The 18,849-nt window shown below is 43.2% G+C and overlaps 1 protein-coding gene across 1 annotated transcript in view; it reads right to left on the bottom strand.

Annotated features, from left to right (window-relative positions):
* Positions 1–18,849, bottom strand: part of npy2rl (neuropeptide Y receptor Y2, like) — a 71,773-nt gene that overhangs the window by 41,722 nt on the left and 11,202 nt on the right. The window contains exon 5 of the mRNA XM_076035253.1: positions 11,950–12,121. The gene's annotated coding sequence lies outside the window, so the exon portion shown is untranslated. The remainder of the gene's footprint in view (positions 1–11,949; positions 12,122–18,849) is intronic.

The following is an 18,849-nucleotide window of genomic DNA, read 5'->3' as shown; positions in this document are numbered from 1 at the left end:
TTGTTCGGGTATTGGGGAAGGCTGTCATGTTCTAAAAGACAGCAAGGGAGGGATTTTCTCATCTTTCAGTGGAATTTGGAACATTGCATGCTTCCTGACTGTCTGTGGTTAGACGGCACACAACGCAGTATTCAATATCTCACAGATGATACTTATGAGTAGGTAAAGGTAAAGAGACGTTGGCCGGGTCAAGTCTACTCTGCTTCATTTTCCACCAATGCAAGGGGAATTATCACACTAATTCACAAGTCTCTTCCTTTTCAAGTTACAAAAACACTATCAGACCCTGATGGTAGATATTTCGTCCTGCAGGGCTCACTTTGAAATGAAAATATAACACTGGTAAACCTATATGGACCTAATGAGGACTGCCCTAAAAAAATTTTTAAATCTTTTCCTTCCTTTGCATCGATACCTGGGGAATTACTTGTTGGAGGTGGTTTTAACTGCACAATATCGCCACACCTTGATCGCTCTTCTGGCACTGACTCAGCTCATATACAAACCAGGAAAACGCCTCAGTATCTCATGAAAGAGTTAAGTCTGTGTGATCCCTGGAGAAGGTTATTTCCTGATGAAAGAGAATACTCGTGTTGTGCAAATGTATCCAAAGGCTACTCGCAGATCGACTACTTCTTGGTGTCCAATAAGCTCTTTCCAAGAATAACAGACTGTGTTTATGACTCCATTGTAATTTCAGACCATGGTCCAGCATCTCTTACTTATAATGACCCAAAACTTGTACGGGGTGCTCGACGATGGCGACTCCATCCTAAATGGCTAAATGATCCCAGCTTTTTGAAATTGGTGGAGACACAAATAGACTACTACTTTGATAATAATAAGGGCGAGACTTCAGCGTCCACGAGTTGGGAGGCATTTAAGGCTTATATTTGTGGTCAAATAATTAGCTACACCAGCTCAATAACCAAAAAAACTTATTTAGAAATGCTTACTTTAGAGAAGTCAATCAAACAATTGGAAAGGGAGATAGACAAGACAGACCTTCACACACAAAAATTGGTTACTCTCAGGGCCAGATATAATACACTTTCTGCCGAACAAGGGGAGAAAAGCGGAAGACTTTTAGGTTGGCAATTAAAAACGCTGGATACAGAAAGAGCCATCAGTACAATCCAATCACCAAACGATGACATAATCATTGACCCTGTGTTGATAAATGATACTTTTGCTACATATTATAAGACCTTATACCAATCAGAACTAGAGGAATCTCGAATGCCTTTCCTTAATCAGCTCCCTATCCCCACTATATCTAACAGAGACAAATACTGGATGGAGCGTACAATTCAAAGTCAGGAAATTGCAGAGGCTATAAATCACATGAAAGGAGGGGAAACGGCAGGTCCTGATGGGCTCCCTATCGATATTTATAAATTATTTAAAAAGAAAAATATAAATCCACTGAAGAATATGTATGAAGAATCTTTTCAGAATGGTACCTTGCCCCCCTCTCTGAGGAATGCACTTATTACCTTAATATTAAAACCTGATAAACCTCCTTCTAATTGTGAATCTTATAGGCCTATTTCCTAATTGGACTCTGATACTAAAATAATTGCTAAGGTTTTGGCACTCAGGCTCGAGAAATGCCTCCCTTCTTTGACACATTCTGACCAAAATTGATTCCTAAAAAACTGCCAAGCATACTATAATATCAGAAGAACTTTAAATATAATTCATGAATCACATATAATTCATGAAGTACATTGCCATGTACTGGAAGAATTCATCATGCCCCCCTATTAGTCATTGGCTTAATGAGTTATCATTATGTCTGGCTTTACAGAAGCTAACTTACAGTATCAAACACAAACTTTGTGAATTCGATAAAATCTGGGGGCTTTTCTTGCAATACCTTCAAACTGATTTACAGTCCACTTTAAACTCTTGAATCTCACCACCACTTGACATTTGATCTGCATACACGGGGGCTGCCACTTTGCTGCCTGTACATTCCCTTTAATTATAATTATTATTATTATTACTATTCCTCTTATGTTTTTCTTTCACCTGTTACTACATTGAGTGTTTAATCTTACAATCTCCATATTTCCTTATATACTGTCGATCTATTTATATACCTTCCTGTCTTTTTATTTCTTTCTGTAGAACTGTTGGATGCGAGAGGGGTGGGGTTGTTGAAGTTTGTGTTTATACGTTAATGTATACTCTGTATACCAATTCAAAATGTCAATAAACTTATGTTAAAAAAAAAAATCATCTGAGTTTGAGAAGACTATTTTTGCCGATTTACAATCCGGTTAAAACACATTTTAAACCCCCCGGTCATCATCGGAGTAACGCAATGCTCCAGAGTGCATGTAAAGGCACTGATTCAAGACTTCTGTTCAAAGTAAGGATGAGACTGTGGGTCCTGAACAGATAACAGTGATCAATGAGCATATGACAAGTCATGCTCACAGTCTTACCATCTCCTTTCCATTACCCAGAATGCCTCGTGTCTGCAACAGTGACATTTACTGATTCTAGATGTTCCTCCCATCAGATGTCATCGCTCTGACTAATCAGCCAAACACTTGATGCAGACACGTCTCACTAAATGTCTGCATTTAACTGCGAGTCCCGCCAAGACCGGATCCATCTCCGTAATCTGCTCAACGACTGAAAATATCAGAGGGCGAAGCAGGACGTCAGCTTGGCTCATGGAGGCAGAAGGTTGGATCATCTTTTGTAAATATTTTCAAAACTTCTAGTTTTGGCCACCAACAACCATCAGGCTGCCTTGCAAACACTTAAACAGCCAATTATTCTGTGCTTGATATTAACTAGTTAATACCAGCAAATCAATCGCTGTTGTAAAAGAAGATTGACATCGTTTCATGGGTCATTATCTGTTCTTCGTTGCTAAATATTACATCACCATTGCACGTGAATTACATGCTGACGCTGTCAGTGTGGGCTAATGTAGGACAAACTGATTCTTCCAGCATCTGAGGACTCCAGTGTGTGTGTGTGTGTGTGTGTGTGTGTGTGTGTGTGTGAGTGTGAGTGTGAGTGTGTGTGAGGGGTGGGACAAATAAAACAGAAGCGGAAACGACAGTCGCAGTGGGTCTTTACCTCTGAAGGAATGAAGGAGAAAAGCAATGGAAGACACACACACACACACACACACACACAAGCGCGCGCACACACACACACACACACACACAGGCTCAGTGCCAGCCCTGGAGAATCTTGCCGCAGGATTAGCAGCTCCTATAGTTCCCATATACCATACACCATGACAAACGTCACTTAGCTCCCCTTCTTGTTGAGTTGAAAGCCCACCGTCTCACTTCCTGTCCAGTAGCTTCTCTTTCTGTTCTTAGGAAGTTTGGCTCGGTGAGTTCTTTTGAGCTGATGCCTGCATGGTGTGTCTGGCTGTGTGCTGACCTGGCTGTCAGATCCTATAAGTACACCAATAAGTAGTAACATTTACTCCAAGTGAAGGGGCAGCAAGGCCTGGCTGTTAACAGGAACAAAAGGACCAAACGTTAAGCCAAACGGTGCACGGTGGGGTTCAGGGTCAGTGGAAAAGGTGACACATGAACAACATTTTCAGTTTAGCGATCAGCATTGACCTTTAGCAGATACACTTCGATAGCTAGTCAGATACGTGTGTTTCATCTCAGCACAAAAAGTCTGCAGAGGACGAGTGTGGGAGGAGAAACTAGAGAGAGGGAGTGATGGGGAGATAAAGTGTGGGTTAATTAAATGGACAAATGATAGAAGAGACAAGGACGGGACATGAGTAGCAGAGAAGAAGGTGAAGAACAGGATGTAGACTCACAATTAAGAGAACGAGCAGAATCGGGAGGAGGAGGAGATGGGCGTCAAATCAGGAGAGGAAGAGAAGATGAAAAACTGAGAGAAGAGTGATGGAGCATCTGCTGCCTATCAGCTCCTGCTGCAACGTTAGTGATGGACCAATTAAATGCAGGCAATAATCCCACCCACTGCAGCCAGAAACATGACACAGACACACAAGCACATCAGTGTCATTAATCCTGTTATTTGCCGGGTGGCGTTTTATGCATGGTTCATTTTTTTATGTTCAGCACAGAACAACAGTCAGTGTCACCGCGTGTTAAAATCCGCCAGGTGCCTAAAATATTCTACTGTCCACATTTGGTTCCTATTCTCAGTATGCTTTGAGCTCAGAACCGGTTTTAGAAGTGTGGCTTCCATCCTGCATGCCACAGCACAACCACTGCTACAGGAAAGGGGCAGACCTACATAGAAGGACAGGAATAAACTAAAAAAAACACAAACCAAAAATGTTTCTGACAGAATCCTATAATCAATGTGAAAATTGCTGGAAAATAATTGGCTTACTCAATTTCAACACACTAATGTAAATTAGCCTTGCCTCTGCAACAGTACAATCTAAAAAATAAAAAAACACGCATATATTCACTGTGTACACAGTGACTGACAGAGGCCTCCTGTGAGTTTCTAACCTTCAATCAAACAAACTTAATCAAGTGTGAAATGAAGACATGAGTCAGATGGAACCCCGCTGATTTCATCTGAACCAGAAATCCAATCCCAAGTCAGCTGGGAGGCGGGGCTGGCATTCCCAGAGAAAACGAGTTGTAGCTCTCCAAACAGGAAGTCAGTTAACATACAGTCTGTTAATGTTAACGCGTCTGTACTTTCTGATTAAACTGATTCTGATGTGTCTGACCAGCAGTAGGGAGAGGAGCCGCACACTCACAGGGAGAAGACTTTGGAGGAAACCAGCCGAGCAGAGCAGAAAAGACGCAGAGAGAAAGTAAGAGCAAAAAAAAACTCTCTGAAGAAGATAACGGTGGGCGTTGTGGGGGTGAAGGACGGAGGGTGTAGTGATAGAAGAGGAGGTGGTGGAGGAGGAGGAGGAGGAGGAGGAGGAGAAAGAGGAGGGGGAATTTCAATGAGAGGGGGAGGGGAGACAGAATATTCAGTGGATTCAAGAGCAGAAGCCCGGCTGACCACGAGACACGAAACACATGCGCACAATATCCGACACCATCAGACGAGCACGTTCAGCAAAGTCAACAAGGGGGAGCAAACGCAACTCTGTATATCGGTGTCAGTTGTTCTGTTGAGAGGGGCGGAGTCAGCCACCAGGTCACAGAGGCAGACACTACCCCGGTGGACAGGACGAGAAGGAGGTGCGGGCGTGCCTCCGGCCACCAACTCTGTTTGGAACGGATACCATTCAGATTGTGCAGTTGGAGGTGTGCATGAAGCCAGAGACTAAACTGGATTGGTTGCCTGGGGGAACTATTCATTTCCTGCCGCCAGTCAAACGTCCCCCCATTAGGCAGAAGCTGCTGTGATGGTGGGTTCGGCTCCGACAGATCAAACAGCGGTTATCCCAGCAGTCCTTAACGAGGCGAGCAGAGCTCCTAAATGTCCATAAAGTCTGATTAAAAACGCCAACATAAACGCTATAAACTGGATTCATTCCTTCCCGCGGCCACACAGGGAACACTAAGCCTGTGAGCCGAAAGTATGAGACACGAGAGAATCAACGCCGCTGCCTCCAGCACCACATGATCCAATATGGCGGCCTGTTCATTTCTATGCAGTTGCCCACCCAGCGGACAACACCGAAAAAAGTTTTGGGCTTCTGCATTGAGCAGGCCGATGTCACTTCCCATCATGCCTCTGTAACTCACGTGAGGCAGGGTTTTTACAGGGTTTTTTTTTAATGTATTTTGGTCTATTAAAAAAAATGTTTTGTGTTTTTATTGCTGCAGTACCTCAAGTGGCCATTGGAAAAGTATCGCTATGCCATCATATATATAGCCAGTCTGGTATCCAGTTCTTATAGTACATCCATGGCTGCTTCACTCAGAAGGCAAGTTTTGCTCCGTATTGATGTAAGTCCCCTGGTGGAGGTGAGAGGAAGTCCTTGAGGAAGCAGGTTTCTCTTCACAATCACTCTCTCCTCTGTATTCCCTTTGGTTAAATAAGTTCTACTGTAAACTGGGGACTGTAAAGCCTGGACTGGGGAGACGACTGTCACTTCGCGCTGTGGTTCCTCTTTCTTGAGCCTGGGAACTTAATGTTTCTGGTTTGGGTAATCAAATGACCACCTGCGCTCAGTTATTGCATGCGTTATAGTGTGTGTTACAGCTCACTGTGCCGTGTGTGCTGAAAAGAGGTATTCATTTCTGTGCACTGGATATACTTTTGGGTGGGGATGGGTACATTCAACAACCCAAAAATTCTCTCTGAGGAACATAATAAACACATTATTCTGGGACACAGGCTGTTGCCAGAGAACACAAAGGCAACAAAGAGGAAAATAATGAAAGAGAATAAGGCTTAACACAGATGGCGCGGCGGAAAAAACATGTTTAGGTCACTCTAAAACTTGTATCAAACACCTTGTCATCCCAACTGTTCTCGGGCCAACACAGCACTCCTAAGCAGCCGCTGGAGATTTAAAACACAGACATGAGAACACTTAACAGCTTGTTAGGCTCCCATGTGCTTTTAGCCTGAGTCACACCAGGAAATCAATACATTCCACAGTTCAGAATTGACTGGCTAGTTTGTAAAACCACACTGACAGTTTTTAGATTTTCAACTTCGTTCTAACTTTTCTAACGACAGAAGACAGCAGCAAGATATGTTGATGGTGGCAAGAGAGAGAGATGGAGAGAGAGAGAGGGAGAGAGAGAGGGAGAGCCCACGTGCGCGCATGTGTGCATTTTTCCAGTTCAGGTATTGCATGCACACAGATTCTAAGGCATAGAAATTCATGTATTCAGCTCTCTCCTAGTGCCACTCCTAAGATTAATGGCAGTCCTGGTAAATAACCTACAGCATTTCAGAGACTGACGCAAAGCAGCAACCACATTGTGCGTGCGTGTGTGTGTGTGTGTGTGTGTGTGTGTGTGTGTGTGTGTGTGTGTGTGTGTGTGTGTAGATATAGCAATAAAGTGATTTAATCTTGAGTGGCCATTTCAGGTGTAACCTTCACCTGCTGTTTTCCACCCTCACATCTGACTTGTGGAATTGATTCTATTACTGTATACTATTGATGATGTACGGGGTTGTGACTGTCAGTGTCACATTTGGCTGTGATGATGTCACCGACAGAAGAAACTCAGGCAGCAGACGATGGAAATGATTTTGTGGATGGTGTCTTTGTTTATGTCGCTAAATGGCCGCATTGCTGTGCATCTTTTGTAAAGTACGTTGTTGGCAGTGTCACTTTCCGCATGGTCTTCCGTGACCAGGTGGTGGTTAATTCTAAATCATTGGGCCCTCCATAATGTGCACCACTATTGATTATCTCCAGTGGTGTAGTGCAGGGTATGAGGTATATTGGGGAATATCCACTTCTCAATCCCCTCTGATCCCTTCCACTCATCAGGGTGTTTATCCTTTGCTGAATGGGCTGCTTTAAAAAAGGCCATGAATTAAGAGTATCCCCACTTCTCCACCACTACACCACTTATTATCTCATTGATGAGTTATCAAGGGCCCCGTTAACACCTCTGAAACCATGACTGTCTTGATATATGTATTTTTTTGAAAGATTAAAAGAGCAGATGTCTACAATGCAAAGATTTATTATGCACTGTGTTTGAGGTCACAGTGGTCCTGTCAGCCGTTTTAGAGGGAAAATTGCTTTTTGGGCCTGATGGGGTTTGGCTGCAGTACCTCAAGTGGGCACTGGAAAAGAATCAACACGCAACTATATTGTCAGTCCAGAATCCAGTTTTTTAGAAAATATCCATGATGCAAACCGGAAGACACACTGATTCTCCACTATCTTCCCTGATGCCCCCTGGGTGAAGCTTTAGGAACCAGTTCTAGGTTGGTTATCGTTTAATAAATTGGGCTAGCACCAGTGAAATCAAAGAAATTCAGAGAAGAGAGTCATTGCATGTAATGCCTCTTTCACAAAATGTGTTGTTAAGAATTATACTTGTATTGCCCGTTTTCAGTGGATGCCAGTTTTGTTTTAGTTTTTTTCCACACAGCCTTCTTCCAGATAACAAGCTGCCCAGCTGCTCTGTCAGTCATCAAGACCTGAGTCCCATGCAAAGTGCACGCCAAGAGGCGCAAATCAAGCGATAGCGTGACTGAGCTCTCTGGCAGACCCAGTGAGACCTGAAAGAAAAGTCTTTCTGTCTCCAGCAAACAGCCAAACGCCGCCAGAAAGAGTTAAGACAGTGAGTCGGAGTGAATACACCTCGTATCACATGTGAATATGATAAATATAAATAGAGCAGGCAAAGTCTCCACAGGGGTCTCCATTATTCAGGAAGAGGAAGTGTAGCTTTTACAAACACAGAAAGTAAAGTAGATTATCTCTCCTACTGCATGGCTCTGGTGTTCGGCAGCATTTTGTTGGTCTCACAGCTGCAGGTCGCAGTAACAGCTGTTTAAAAAATGTCCTTGGTTAAATCACAGTCAATACACTCTACAAGTGTCATTTTCTTCCCTCTGAGGATTCATGCTGACACTCTTTGTGCAGATTCAATATTTACCAGAGAGTGATATTTTCCCAGGATTAGAACGTCTTCTCCTCTTTTCCCCTGGAGAAATTAGCTCTGCTTCCAGTTTTGTTTTTCCACCTCTTATTGTCTCTCTGTATTTTGAAGATGATAATGAGAACATGAGTGGAATGATGCCTGGCCTCTCGCTGTGCGCAGACATCAGGAGATGGAGAACATCCCTCCTCCACACATCCTGCAGGCCTGGAATTGGAAGCTCAATTTTGGCTCTTAGTCCCAGCGCTGCCACGACAACAGCTGATTCCTTTTCACGATTCCCAGCCAGAGGCATCAGAAACAGTTTCATCAAAGCATATCAAACAGCTGAACTGCTGAGTGAGACCCCTGGCTGTGTTTAAGCTTCTCCAGCCAAAGAAGAACACTCACTTCTAAGCCTTTGTAATGTTTCAGATTCACAAACTCTGATGGGTTTTCTGGAGGCCTGGGGGTGTTTTAGAGGGCAGTGGGTCTGAGGTTGAAGGCTTTGGACAATTTGAATCCAGAACATCCAGAGAATGAGATCTGCTTGCTTCTTCTTCTTCTTTTTCTTCTTCTTCTTCTTCTTCTTCTTCTTCTTCTTCTTCTTCTTCTTCTTCTTCTAAACTGCTGATGCACACCAGAGGACACTCAGAAGATTCAGACAAACGTGTGTATTGTTTTCACCTGAAACTACTTGATCATGCAGGAATCCATCCCAAAAGCGGGGTAAACGACTCAAAGAGGACTGGGATCACCATTTCAGTTCTCTGGTTGAGATAACCAAGAGTTCATTCCAGAACTGGCCAAGTTCTTATCAGATCTTCTCAGGGTTCAGCTGCTGATGAAAATAAATAATTAATCATAATTGATTAATGGGGTCAGGAAAGGCCTCTGATCCATAACCAAAGCCCTATTGATTAATGGCCCATGTTCCCCAGGAAGCAAAACAGGGTCACTAACGATGGTCCGAATTGCCAGAGTTTGTTGAGGTGACTTGATGGAGATTTATTAGCTGCTTCCCCTACAGCTCAGCCTGAGCTTTAGTGTTTGTGTGTATTTGTCCAAATTGTTGCGACAGAGACAGAGCAGAGGTCAGGGGATTGAGCTCTGGATCCAGTCGATTCAATTGTGCGTCGTCACCAGAAGGATGTGATTACAGGTACAGGAGGCCGAAGAAAGGTTCCTCCATTGAGGGGGAGGGGAGGACAGAAACATTTGTCTGACATTTCAGATTGTCGTTTAAAGGGCAGTTGGATGGATATCTTGGCAATATCACAGGAGAGGGAGGGCCGTTATAATAAATATCATCAAAGGTGTATAAATCTAAAACAGTTTTTTCAATGGAGTTATCATGAGGTCCCCTATGGTAGCACGCTGCTGCCAACACAGGCTTCTTATTTTGTTGCTTTGTGGTCTCCATGCTAGTTTCTGCAGTGTCAAGTCAAGGACGGATCAACGTCGGTCCGTGACTGACTGCCGCTACCAAGCATTTCTCCCGGGATTTAGAGACCTAAGGCAAACAATGCACGCTATAACAGTGCACGCTACATCTCAGTGTCACACAATGCCATCTGTTATGTAACTGCTAGAAACTGGGAAGTGTTCCTTAGGACACCTCTGGGGTGTAAAGGTATTGTAATGTCTATGATTGCCTAGCGCTATTTCACTAGTCAGTTCCTTCTTTCTCCTTGAAAGAATTAAGTAAATTAATCCTCCTCCAACCCCAGCTCTGCCATCCTAACTTTCCGATTATGCAAAAGTAAATGGTTTCCTAATGTGAATGTCAGCGTGTTAACACTGGGATTATTTTTAGGATATAAACCTTGTAGGCACAGTGGGACTCAATGACGCAGACATAAAACTCATTATTTTTTTAATTCTCTGCACCTTCGACCATTATTAGTGTGATTTGTGTTTTTTTTACCTGCTTAAGGCAGCAACGTTTGGAGCTGAAATGGTTCTCCAGGGAGTTCGACAAGAAATGAACTCCAATTTTCTTAAAGCAAACTCACAAAATTACAATCCAGTTTCTGTTTCATGGAAACCACGTGATTGAAAACTGACATCTAGAATGAGCTAAACAGCACGGACATAACCATGTTTGCTATGTCCCCAATGAAGACCCTCAGACTCTCTTCCTGGCGTCACTGCGGTTGATACTGATGTTCTTCCTCTCACCCTGGTGCATGATGATCACAGACAGAAGAACAAAACAGAACTATATCACCTGCAAGGCTGAAGTGTTAAATCCAGAATGGGACTCACTCCTCACTCACAAAGAACATTTAGAATTAACCGCAACCGGGAAGAAGACGTATGTAAAAAACAGCTATATGTGTCTATATGCATATATATATACATATATATGTATATGTATATATATATATATATATATATGTATATACATATATATATATACATATGTATATACATGTGTACAGAGAGAGAGAGATACTGTATGTATATGTTTACACACACACACACACATTGTCAGGTGCCATTAATATTTGACAGTGCTGCCACGTTTATATTTGCTGCATTAACATATTGACATGGACAGAAAAGCACCTCTACTAATTCCATTATATTAAATCCTCAAGGCAAATAAATTGCTGCAAGGCTTAATTAAACCAAACACAAGCAGTTTCTGCTGTTCTTAGAAAATGCTGCTAACGCATACACAGGAGAACCTCTGGAAACAACAAAGAAACAGAGAACAAAGGAAAACGCGTGGAGGGGGAAAAAACAGTAAATTATTACATGTTGAGGAAAAACAATGTTTGCTCTATCAATAGTTGCTGGGCACTGAAAGAGAAAGTACTGGTTGTGTGCAATGGCCTTGACAAAAACTGAGAAATGGAAATCAATTGGCTGCTATGAAAATAACACAAAGCCATGGAAATATGAAGCGCATAGTTTTCTAGAGGCAGAGCGTTAAACACACACACACACACACACACACACACACACACACACATACACATACACACACTTAAAGAGACATATAACCCAAGATGTATTAAATACACATGCTCCTAAATGTCAAATGAAATGGCAGGAGGTTTACTTAGTTGACTTATTGTAGTTGACTTGGTTGTTTCTCAAGAGCAGCTTTATAACCTGCTGCTTCATTAACTTCAGGGGGAAAGGCTAAACTGGAGAGAAAGCTGCTGCACTGGTTGGTTTATCCGTTACACTGAAGTCCGTAAGGAACTTAAAACTCATTGCTGGCGGCTCATATTTATTATTATGACCAATATTTACTTGATTCAAATCTTAACACATTCTTTTTTTTAATATGTTTTTCCATTTTAGAAAACATGTGAAAGTAAGAAAAGTGTAACATAACACTTAAATGTGAAGATGGGTTGGCTGGGTTATGGACAGGGTTTCTGGGTATCTTAAGATGCAAATCCTTAGTTTCAAGTGCTAGAGTGAAACATACCATTGACACTGGCTGCATGACTTGAGTCCGCCGTGCCTCCTCAACCAACAGAGAAATCTTCATCAGGACTCTTGTTGTTTTTCAAGCAGCAGATGCATCATTGGTTTGTCACCCCAGCTGTTCCAAGTGCACACCGCAGATCAATATACCACTGACTGACTTTCTGGAATACCTAAAAGAACAGACACAGATCATAGATATGAAGTATCTATTATCTCTGTGTTTAAATAAAACTACAGAATTTTGAAAATAATATCAGAATAATCAATAAAATACTGAATGAACAAACATGTGCAATATAAAGATCCACAACAATTGATCAGCAAACTTTAATTAGACAGTTGCTAGGTAACACAATGCGGTTCCACCCTGTCAAAAGGTCCTGACTGGTTCCACAGTCTAATTTATACGCAGAACACGAGGCTTCAGCCACCGATGCTGCTGCTGCTGCTGCGTACATTTCACAGTAACATTACGGACAGACGGAGACTGTGGTTGAATTCATTAGAGCGCCATCAGGGGGCCCAAGGCCCAGTGAAAACCCCTGATCGGCCATTACCTCCGAGACAACATGAGGCAATTTGGCAGATAAAAGCCGGTAAAGCCAATAAATTGGCCCATGGTGATGGTTTCCCATCAGCACAACAAAAAAAAAACCTTGGGGAGCCTCCGAGCGCTACGATCCCACCGCCTTCTCTGCGAGCACAACCATTGCAGCCATTAGAAAGAGAGGCGGGTTTACAAGGTCAGACCGCTGAGTGAGGGACGTACGGCTGCAGACGTGATGCCGCGTTTTCGGCTCAAACCAAACAAGACGAGCGCGCAACAAGGAGTGACGACCGACACATCCAGAGCCATGGGCGCTGCGCTGCAGTCTGTTAACGGAAACAATCATTTTTTTGTACCCATTGTAATCCCATTATCACATGAGCAGAGGGATTAACAGGTAACAGGCCATCGATTGCAGTTGAACCACGAAAGGCCCACTCTTTCAACCAGTGTGAGAAATACATGGATGTCCGGCAGGGGTCAGACCCCCTATTAAACCATGTGACCCCCTGAAAGCCTCAAACCAAGATCTAAGGGGGTCTCATATTTTTTTGAAAAAACTGATATATACACATATATATATATACACACACATATATTCATTCATTCATTCATTCATCTTCTATACCCGCTTATTCCAATTCAGGGTCACGGGGGCCTGTTGGAGTCTATCCCAGCTGTCTTAGGGCGAAGGCAGGGTGACACCCTGGACAAGTCGCCAGCCAGTTCATCACAGGGCACACACACACACATATGTGTACATTTTTATATATATATATATATATATATATATATAAAATCCGATTAATCGCATGGTTTTCCATAGTTAACTCACAATTAATCGCAAATTAATCGAATATTTTTTTTATCTGCTCTAAATCTACTGTAAACTGATATTTTCCCATTTTATTAATAATCACATCAACATGGGAGTAGGCAAATACTTGCGTTCTGCAAATGCAGCATGTTTATTCGTGTTGGAGCAATGACAAGTACTACTAACAAAACAAAAGATGCACAGGGTAAAAAAAATAATTATAAACTCAAACCCAACAAAGATAACAGATGGGCATGACTGTACATACAATACATTACATAGTAATGATTACTAGTACTACCAAAATTTGTATATTTTACTTTTCAACTCCAACTTGAACTATTCATCCCCTTTTTTCAGCAGCCATTAACACAAAAGGATGACCCTCTCTCTCGCACTCTGATACAATGTACTGACAAATATAACATAAATATGATCGAATTTGTCATTCAGTTTTTATTTTGAAATTAGTTTATTTTGAAAATTCACCGGATTTTCTCGTTTTCTTTAAGCGACTTCCTGTACTATTGAGTGAACCACCACATTGATTAACGTGGGCGCCGAATGGAAGCGCTCGGCGCTTCGCTTCCACATCCAGTGAACTGACGTTAAATGCATGGCGCGATCCGCCAGGGGAGCCACGCGCCTGTTCGCGTCTGGTGTGAACTACTACATTGATTAACATGGGCGCAGAATGGAAGCGCTCGTTACAGTAAATGCATATCACTTTTGTCCTCTCAGGACTGCCATCTGGGAGGGTTTTGAAGTGGAACTTTCCATTTACAATTGACGCCTTATCCATGTTAGTCCTTCCTAGTGCTCATCTACGCTCAGTGTCTTTTTCTTTTTTTGTTTACAAGCCGGCTGCAAGCGTGTGACTGTGTGATGAGTCAATTCATTTCCCGTTTCCACAATCTACGGAGCGGCCAAAGGTTCAAAAAGTACCGTGTGCGTTAATCGCGCGATAAAAAAAATTGTCGGCGATAAAGCGGCGTTAGTCATTATATACACAAATCATTATCACAAACCTAAAATGTCTTTTGGTGCATGCTGTTGGTGACACCTCGCATATTGAAGGGTATTTCGCACACTGGCCGCAACTCACTGTCGCACCCCCCGCTTGCAAAGTGACACCAATCTGAACATCAACGGATGGAATCTCATCTTCCAGTCATTTATCTGCAACACCGGCACCACTTACTGGCATGAATATTTCATAAATACACAGCATGTTTCTTGGGGGGAATGGTTTCATCAATGTATAACAAATGGAAGGTTTTCCGACGATGCTTTCTCATTCTGCAGCGTTCTCTTACCAGCGGCACCAGGCAGGTAAATGATGCCTCTGGCCCGCCAGTGTCTTGCTTGTGCCCATATTGTTTCCATATGCTATTAATACCAAGACGTTGCGCACGCACTGCTGCGCTTGTCACCGCCGCCTCTGTGACTCCGCCAGCTGCTCATCAATATTCATGCGCACGCTTTTTTCTATACGATCGTGTACATTTCTCTCCGCTCACTCGGGTGAGACGACAACAAGGAAATTACGAAATAACTGTGTCAAGGCTGTCAGTCATAAGGCCCCGCCCACACACACACAGCACAGATAGTGTGTGCGGAGCCTTTGAGGCAAATGAAATACATGCAGACAAGATAACGATCATTGGCAACAGGACGCAAACTAATGAGGAGGCCATCAAACGGGAGCAGGGAGCTATTTTAGCCCGTTTCTTCACGCTAAACGAAGCTACGCACACACCTCTGTCAGCGTTAATTACACAGTAACGTTGCGCACGTTCTGCTAATAGACCGCATACTGAGCGCACGCGTGCAAATTTGCCAACACAAATGCCATCTCTGCACCGGTGACGCCCAGCTGTCATTTGCCGCTATAAAAATGTATGAACAGAAAAAGTCCCTTATTAATATTAATGAGCAACCTGAGGCAATAAATTAGTATTTTAAAAAATGCAACCCCTCGAAGTAAACAGGAGATGTTGACCTGTTGTTTGGGTGCTGTGTGCATGGATAAGCTTGCGTTGTTTGTGCGTCTGTGGGCCTCTCTTTTAAGTGATGGAGCGAGGACGGGAGTTTGGTCAGGGACGTGAGCCAAGGTCGAGGCTCAGCTTTAACAAGAGCGCTGGAATTATGTTTTCCAGTTACCGGCTGAAGAATGAATCATTAATTCCTCACTTAGACACACGCACGTGTGTGTGTGTGGGTGTGTGTGTGCGCGCGCAGTCATTTGCCGCCATCCCACCATCATCCCCAGAGACACCATGGCACTAATTGCTGGGCTCTATCGATGACCTTCGGTTAATCCGCTGTTTACATGCTCGCGTGCGCACACACACGCACGCACTGAGCACGCAAGGCAAGGTACACAACAGGGTTGTTAAAAAAAAAAACACCCGTGAGAAATTATTACAAGCACTTCAAACGACGAGGCTGCGAGCGCGGCCGCTAAAAGATTAGCCACGTCCATCAAAGACGATTAGCGACCGAGCTCTACAGACTTCACGACAGTCCGTCACTCAAGAATTTAAAAACGTCCACAGAAACTGTGACCTTTTTTTTTATATGGGATGTTCATGGTCATCCAGGAAATGATAATGGCAAGATGCCCTCATGGGTTGGCTAACAAGAGTTCCTCGAACATCATGTCCACCTGGACACTGTGGACTCGTTCATTGATGTTCATCATCTTTGAAAGGGATGCACTGATAGGCCTTTTTTACAGAATGAGTACTAGCACATGTACTTGCATTTCAGCACTCACCAATACCAATACCAAGTACTTGATATAGTACTTAGTAATAACATTGATTTATTTTTCCACAGATGTTCTGTTATTTGAACAACATTTCATAACAAGTTTCCCCGCAGTACAAACAAATTTCACAAAATTGTCATACACGTGCATATACAACTGGTATTGGTGTCGTGGTATTGGCAAGGTTTACCCAATACCAGGTATCAGTATTGATATGCGATACTGGTATCTGTATCGGTGCATCCCTAATTTTTGAGGAGCATTTTGTTTAAAGGTTTGGGCTGGAGCGGAGTCACACCAGTGAGCCTCACCATCCAGCTAGAAATCAGAGAGAGATCAAATAAGCCCCGACGTTTCTCCTGCAGACGACTCGCAGTCCTGAACCCCAACAACGCAGGCTGACATTTTCCTTTGCCACTGTCTCTGGAGTGAACCAGTGGAGGGTTTGCTCCGAGGTTACCCTGAGGGAGGGCAGCGGCTGACTCCAGCCGAGGAGAAACTGCTCCTCAGCTTTGGCTCAAGCACATGACCCTCGACCAAACCCTTCACCAAGCCCGAGCTTCAGATTAGCCGTTGTGGAAATCCTGTCAGAATGCCGCAGAGACAACGTGGAGGCTGACATCACATTCAGATGTATTTTTTTTCCTGTGGCAAAATCTGATCATCTGTACTTTTCAATTAATGTTCCAAATGTGCTTTTATCCCCTACAGGCTGAATGGCACAGTGGGCAGCGGAGCAAAGATAAGTTCACTATTCCAAAGACGGGAGCAACTAAAACGAGTTTAAGGGCTGTATCGCCCTCAATATTGAGATTCTCCAGCACCACCCTTGGCAGTAAGGGCTACCCAGAAGGCATTGCGTATTTTCGCCAAGACATTTTCGAAAAAGATGGCGATGTAAAAGCGAGCTACAAATGGAAGTATTTTCTTAGTTAATAAAAATATAAATATTACGAAACCATTTTATTGTCTTAGTTTAAGACTTTTTTATGGATTATTGACATCGTTGTTGCGTAACATTTTTTTTTTTTACTTTACGAGGTTTGTCAACCAGACCGGCGGTCCCGGCTTCACATTACTTGTATACCTCGTTGTGTAGCGAAGGAGGACTTCTTCCTTTTTCACCGTCTTTTTCTTTTTCTCCTTCTTCTTCGTCGTTGTCGTCTTCTTGACAGACTGGACGTAGCTTTGGCGTAAGGCCGCCCCCCACAGTCTGAAGACGTAACTGCACTTAAGGGGTGTCCCATTTCTAAGCCCTTACACTTATTTTTGAGGGCCAAGATCGAGGGCCAAAGATTGAGGGTTAAGGGCGAGGGTTGAGATTGAGGAGTTAAGGGAGGAATTGGAATTGGCCCAAAGTCACATCTCCCAGCTGCTTCTACAAGTCTCACATTGATCAAGGGTTCTAACCATCAACACAGCGCCACCACCTGGATCTAGAGAGAGATGTTTGTCCTGTTTGACCCCAAAGTGGTTGTATATCGATGTAATATGTAATGTATATGTAACCGAGCCCGTGTCGGAGACTGCGCCTCTCTACGCCCGGAGACTCTGCGTTGTGTTTGTTTGGTTGGATGTTTCGGTGGGGTAGGGGAGGGACGAGTCGGACACCAGTTGTTCGTTGTTTCAGGCTCGGACCACGCCGTTTATTTCTCCGCACTGCATTCCTTTCGGTATCACACGGAACACTCATATTAAAAACATGACATGCCTACAGCACTGAAACAGCTCCAGTCACGCCCGTAGCTAATGAGCGGTTGCGACCGACATAAAACAGTTTACACTCATCACCCAGCACCTTTTACGCTGCTTACCTTTCGGTATCACACGGAACACTAATATTAACATGGCGCTGGGGCGGGAACACACCTCGAACTATGGTGGCCCATACGGACAAATGGCCAGACCCGCTAGACCCGAGGGCGAAGAGGAATGACAACAATAAAAAAAAAGAATATCAGGGCGCCCTCCCTTGGCTTCGTTAGGCCACTGCCCTACATATATGTATATGTATATAATGTATGTAATATATATGTAATCTATGTGCCTTCCCTGTATGTTTTCATAGCAATGACTGAATTCAGTTCATTCTGTCTTTTCTTGCAATTACTTCTCGTTGGTTCTTTTATCTCAGACACTGATTTATTAAGGTTTTTATTTGACATGTTTTGGCGTATTCTTCCACCTTCATCAGAGTGTCACATGACGTTGGTGTGTGACTCGTCTTTTGAGCTGATGTTTATTGAAGGTGTGAGCCACCAGCCAGATTTGACAGGTGGATCCCGCCCTCCGCTGTCTGTTTGCCCCCTCCAGAACGCTCCTTCAGGTGGGCAAGAGCATGAAGGCTCCCTCGTCCCTGTTGATGGTCCGTGGGCCCTGCTTCCTGATCTCTACGGCCTCATTAATCCAGCGCTGATCAAAAACTGCATGTAAATGACAGCAAATACATGATGAACGCTATATATATGTATGCATATATATATGTACATACATTTATATATATACATATACATGTATATATATATATACATATATATATACATATATATATACATATACATGTATACATACACACATACACTCTACAAAATATAACAAAAAAGAAAACTCTCATTATTGGAAAACACTGAATGACAGAGGGCCAGTTCAATCAAGGACCTGCTGACATTAAATGTCTCGTCAGCACCTCCATCAGAGAGAAAATGTTTCTGTAGCAGGAGGCAAACGGTTCTGTCATTTAGGGGAAATCATGCAGAAAATA

The sequence above is a fragment of the Nelusetta ayraudi genome, unplaced genomic scaffold, assembly GCF_046127955.1.
Source record: "Nelusetta ayraudi isolate G7.1 ecotype Tasmania unplaced genomic scaffold, CSIRO-AGI_Nayr_v1 ptg000042l, whole genome shotgun sequence".
Classification (NCBI taxonomy): domain Eukaryota; kingdom Metazoa; phylum Chordata; class Actinopteri; order Tetraodontiformes; family Monacanthidae; genus Nelusetta; species Nelusetta ayraudi.
This window is presented reverse-complemented; position numbering and strand designations above follow the sequence as displayed.